Genomic DNA, 5,739 nt, shown 5'->3' on the forward strand with positions numbered 1-5,739 from the left:
AGCATATCGCTTTCCAGTTTTCCTCCTTCTCTCTGCTGTTCTCTGATATTTAGTTTCAGGGCAACTCTCCGACTTGCTTTCTCCTGCTTGCGCTAAGGGATTTTCTCTTGCGATTTTTGTACATTACGTTGGACTGCCTTGTAGACTGTTATTTTGTTGGGCAAGTCCCTGGAACAGCTCCTCCCTGATCATCAAACCCTCCACTTTGTCGGTTGTCACCTAAAGTACAACCGACCCACCCTAACCCTACAAAAATGCCAAGTGGTGTTAGAGTCCGAGCTATTTATCCAAGTAATCATGACCATAACCCCTTGACTCCAAACCAAATAGAGCCACTTACCTCATCCTCCTTTGGCACATCAGATGGGTACCTGGCCTCTCTGCCAAACATTCAATAATACGGACTATACTGAGTCGTCAACTTTTTCTTTGTCCTCAGACAACACATGGTAGCCTGGAGGTACTCATCCCATTTTTTATGGTTTGTTTCAGACGAGTTTATTGAGAGACCTGAAAAATAACAGCAGGCATTTTTATATCAGTAATTTATTCTATAGCATACATGTTGTATAGGTGCATGATGTGCCAATTTAAAAATATGAAACTTACCTCTGGATGGTGCTATTAAGTTTCTCCACCAAACCATTGGTTTGAGGATGATAGGGGGAACAGAAGGACCGTTGAATGCTAAGGGCCTCAAGGAGTCCGGCATTCACCTTAAATTCCATTTTACAGAAAAAAGTAAGCATGGCTAAATAATAAGTGACGTTTCTCAGGAGTGTTCTACCTGGTTTTTAAACTCTGTCCCCTGGTCTGTAAGCAGTCTCTGAGGTGAACCAAATTTGTATACAAAATCAAGAATACAATTGGTCACCTGCTCTGCAGACTTATTCTTCAGAGGGTAGGTCTCTGCCCACTTTGTGAAATAATCAACCATTACACAAATGTATTGATTACCACCCTCAGTTACAGTTAACCTCAATAGGTCCATTCCAACAGGTTCAAATGGCTCGGTTACCTGAAGAAGTTGAAGAACAATTAGAGATCTGTATGAAGTAGCACATTTAGCTACATGGGACATTCATTCGCATAAATAACCTCACCTCTATTGGGTTGTACTGGGTCTTTTTCTTAAGACTGGCCCGCTGGCCTCGGCAGCTGATAATACCACATTGGCCAAATGCTCCTTTTCTTTACGTCGTCTGCATATGTAGTGGAGAACTCCATCTGGTCAGAAAGAGCTCAATTTAATCTTAATGAAACAGAACAAAATGACATATTGTGATTGATGGTATATAACATTAATACTTACCCTTGAGCACATATGTTGAAGCTATTCTTTTTATTGTGTACCTCTGTTGCTTAGTGAGGCCCTCAGGAAAGCCATTATGAACTTTGAAGTCCATAATTTCCTTGACAAGTTTTTCTTCCGTTTTCTTACTGTGTTTTCTCCTTCTTTTCTTTCGCCCTACTTTCAACACAGTTCCAACTTCTCCACAACCTTATATATGTTTCCATAAATTGGTGGTAATGGACTGATTGGCCAAAGGCTTGTTTTGATGAGCTCTTCCATTTTGAATCTGGCAACTTCATGTGGTTAATGCCCATGTATGGTCAACAATCACATATGGGTGTATGTTTGGGTTTTCATATACTTCTGGTCATATATTATAGGTTAGTGTATGTTTTCTATAACTGATAATCTTAACTCTTAAATTGAATAGCTACTAACATAAATGTATACTTAATCTTAGAAACAACCTGTGTTAAACGGCTGCTTTGTGTAAATAGTATGTTTTTCCCTTTGAGAGGGTCATATGTTGTGTAGATTGATTTGCTACAAGCTAAATTTGTTGACCTCTCCTTAATGAATTTAACTTGAGTGTTTGACTTCTGTGTTGTTGTCTGGGTCAATTCTCAATCCAATGCATTGTTGGTCTGAAAACATTTTCTTTATCGCCCAGCTGATGCGAGATCTTCAAACTTCATTATTTCCACGTGAATACAACAACATAAACATTTGCTCCATTGATTTGCAGGAATACAATGACACATTTTAAACGGACGCTTATTTGTGTTGGAAATCAGATGGTCTGAAGAACACGGATAGTGTGGTCACAAGTTGATCTGGCTGCCTTCTGCGTCTCAGAGCGACTACTTACCGTATGGTGTTTGAGTTAAATATGACATTCATTTGTAAATATCTCCGAACGTGCGGAATTATTAGGCACCGTAGTGGAGTGGAGACCAGGCTTTTATGGGGAGGTTGATGATTTGAGTGGAACTTGGTGAGCCTCGTCTGCTGCCGAAGGCGGAGCCAGCCACACCCCCTGCCTAACACATGCCCTGCCAGGAGGAAAATACAGAGGGGAAGGGGAAAAGAGAGCAAGCAAACACAAAAAATCCAACAACCAAAAACTAAACTAACAGAATCATCACATGCCTTCTGCGTGTCAGAGCGACTACTTACCGTATGGTGTTTGAGTAAAGGGGACATATTGTGCCCATTTTCAGGTTCATACTTGTATTTTGTGTTTCTACTAGAACATGTTTACATGCTGTAATGTTCAAACAACACATTATTTACCTCATACTGTCTGCTTGATTATACCTGTATTCACCCTCTGCCTGAAACACTCCACTTTAGTGCATTTCAACTGAATTGCAACAGAATTGCGTTGTTAGGCAACAGTTTGGGTCCATGTTTACTTCCTGTCAGTTGATGACATTCACATACACTGCAACAGGAAATAAACTGGGACACATTTAGTTTGTGTTTACGTTTAAAACTGTGTAATGGTCTAGATATTGTAGATTTGTGACATCACAAATGTACATAAATCCTGAAGGCTTGTTTCAAAGGCACAGTTTCTGAATACAGGCTGTGTGTTTATCTGCGGATTGAGCGTTTTGATACTTTCACAGTATTTATATATCACTTAAACCTGCTTTATACTATAAAAGACATGAAAATCTCACTTTTTACAATATGGAACCTTTTTAAATATGACATTCACTTGTAAATATCTCAATGCTGGTGGCGCACTGGAGGAATCTCTCGTCTGTCACACAAATTGTCCTTTTGGTATGAGTTTGAATCCCGTAAAACATATACTTATTTATTCTTTTTTTTACTTAAAGGAATGAAGAGTTCTTCTACGTCACACGTTTACTCAAACAGGCTCCAAAGACGAATATGTGTATTTAGAAGCAACGTTGCTCTTCCTTTTTTCAACATATTCATCATAACGAGCAACGTTCCAAACGCGAGCGGAATATAGCGGACACGTTTCCCAAAACAAGACTCCGGTATCTTTTAAACATTATAATGAAATACTAAACAAAGAGGCATTCACGGGGACAGCTACGTATTCTCTTCCTGCTTTTAACAGCTAGCGTAACTACGACAACCACAGACTAATTCGGCTGAAAGTTGCCAGTTAACAGGGGTCGCCTGATAAACCGTAACACCGGCAACGCTAGCAGCGGCTAACGTAGCACAAACACACACACTGTTTGTAGGCCAATCGTTATCGTTAATCCGGGCAGATTTAGCATCGTTACGCCGGGCAGACACACAGCTGACAACCTGCTAAACTAAACTAAATGTTTGGTGGAGACTTTTACTGGGAAAGTGGCTGCATGCTAAATTAACGCTCCCGGACGGTGAACTGGAGACTCCGTTGTCTGCTGCATGCGACACACAAATCTTGTGGTTAACGGTTAACAACTGGTTAACGAGGGTCGGTTATCGGTTAAGAAAATGTTTCAAAATGATCATCCCTATTACAGACACATTTTGGATCCTGGATTCATAGAAGCTTCCCTGCAGAACATCTCATTTTGATAGTGTTCTCACAGTCACATAAAGCTCAGAGGGTGATAAAGAGGTAAATGTTAAAATGTACATAATTATAGAACCCTGAGAGGTTTTGAAGGTTGATCGATATTCATATAATATTTATACCTTTTTAATAAATGTACACAATCATAGTTCACCAGAACAACCCACTACCAGGTAGTATTTTTCAAATATAATTTTGGGACTCTTCACGCATGCAAGTGTGATGATGTGAAGGAGCCAGTAAAATTAAATGAATCATGCTTAATTAGTGAGGATTTAGGATTTGGCATTTCAGTGACATTTTGCTTCTGTTATTAAGTACGTACTGAAATCTTCCAGGTGAAAGCGGATATTGACTTTTTGAGAGTGTTATCCCGAGATAACAATTTAGTAGTGCAATCATAAGATATTAAATGCTATCTCCTCAAGATATGTATTTAAATTAAAATGAAATAATCTGTCAATAGCAGGCTGCTGCACTTTATACTTCCTATAGGAAAAGAAAATCTAAAAGTATGAGCCTTTAGTCACTTGTTTCACCTTGAATATCATGAACCTGCAGGAGTAATTGTTCACAAATGTAATGGTATCGCTGTACACATAAAGTAATAAACAAAGTACTCAAAAAAGACAGTTTTCAGGAAGTCCACGTATTGTCACAATAATGTAGATTGTGTTGTGTAGACATATCACAGAATTCAGTAATAGCTATGACAATATTCACTCTCAGCTGAGATGGGAATTTGTAATATTGGTACTATATTTGAATTGTGTTACAGTATTACAATAATATTAGTCTCTTTTCTTATTCAAACTCCTGTCTGTCTTTTAAAATAATTAAACTTTGAATAAAACATTTGAAATGTTGCTGAGCATAATATCAGTCGACTGTTTTCTTGACTGCATTCTTGGAGATTTATGACTCCCACTGTCCCCTTGAAGTCTGTATAATAGTAATTGTGTACAGATTTGCATGTCATCGGCATGTCACTTTCCCGAGAATAATCTTCTGTATGCACGCTGTGATCTGGGAGAGTCTGACAGTTACAGCAAACCCTTCATTATTCACCCCACACATTCAGTTTCATATTTATCTTTGTATTTGCACACTCCCTAAAACCTTCTGACAGTCGGACTGACAGCATGTGACAGCTAAACATAAGTTTCCCATGTATTTGAGGGGTGTGAATGGCTCAGCTTCTGACATATATGATGCCTGCTGAAGCTTATGATGAGCGTGTTTTTCCATCGGCGAGTCAAACTCATTGAGAATGCTTGAGAATAAACATAATTTATATTGTCAAATAAATCTTATTTGGGTGCTCAGAAACAATTTTGGCACTGTAGTCCTGATGTGATACAGAAATAATGCATAACGGGAACTGGATCAGTAGAACACTGCGCCAAGCAGCAGGTTTTTGCAGAGAGGCGGTGGAATAATATCACATACTGTAGAACATAATGCAAGAAGACACAAATTGAACATACACGTGCAAGCTAACAATCAGTATGCAGTTTCCCATTACAATATGAAAGGGGCACGTGAGCAACATGAATTCATGCAGTATACATTAAAAGATAAAAAGCCATGCATGTGAGCGGACGTGCTTTACTAACACACACTGCTCATCACAGCTCAGGGAAGCACATTAAAGTCCACATACTGTATGACAGTGTGCTCTCTGCACTTTATTTTCTCTTCTGAAACACAGTTTACTTAGACAACTACTTAAAGTACAATCTGATATTTCTATTCTACTTATGCATATGCCATTATGCATATGCCTGATTCTCCTTTACAATAATTCACTACATGTTTACAATCAGGCAGGCTAACTCATTACAATACACACTGATTAAGATCAGTGTATATGATGGCATAGTAGCATTAGAAT

The 5,739-nt window shown here is 38.7% G+C and overlaps 1 long non-coding RNA gene across 2 annotated transcripts; it reads right to left on the reverse strand.

The window, feature by feature from the left end:
* Window positions 1–799: 799 nt before the first annotated feature.
* Window positions 800–2,601, reverse strand: LOC119491911. 2 transcript variants are annotated; one of them, XR_005207674.1, is made up of 3 exons: window positions 2,163–2,601; window positions 1,104–1,252; window positions 800–1,018 (listed from the first exon to the last, which is right to left on the reverse strand). It is a non-coding gene; the product is annotated as an uncharacterized LOC119491911 (long non-coding RNA). The 2 variants fall into 2 exon arrangements; XR_005207673.1 differs by having other exon boundaries at window positions 1,104–2,601.
* Window positions 2,602–5,739: the final 3,138 nt, after the last annotated feature.

Source organism: Sebastes umbrosus, chromosome 7, assembly GCF_015220745.1.
Source record: "Sebastes umbrosus isolate fSebUmb1 chromosome 7, fSebUmb1.pri, whole genome shotgun sequence".
Taxonomy (NCBI): domain Eukaryota; kingdom Metazoa; phylum Chordata; class Actinopteri; order Perciformes; family Sebastidae; genus Sebastes; species Sebastes umbrosus.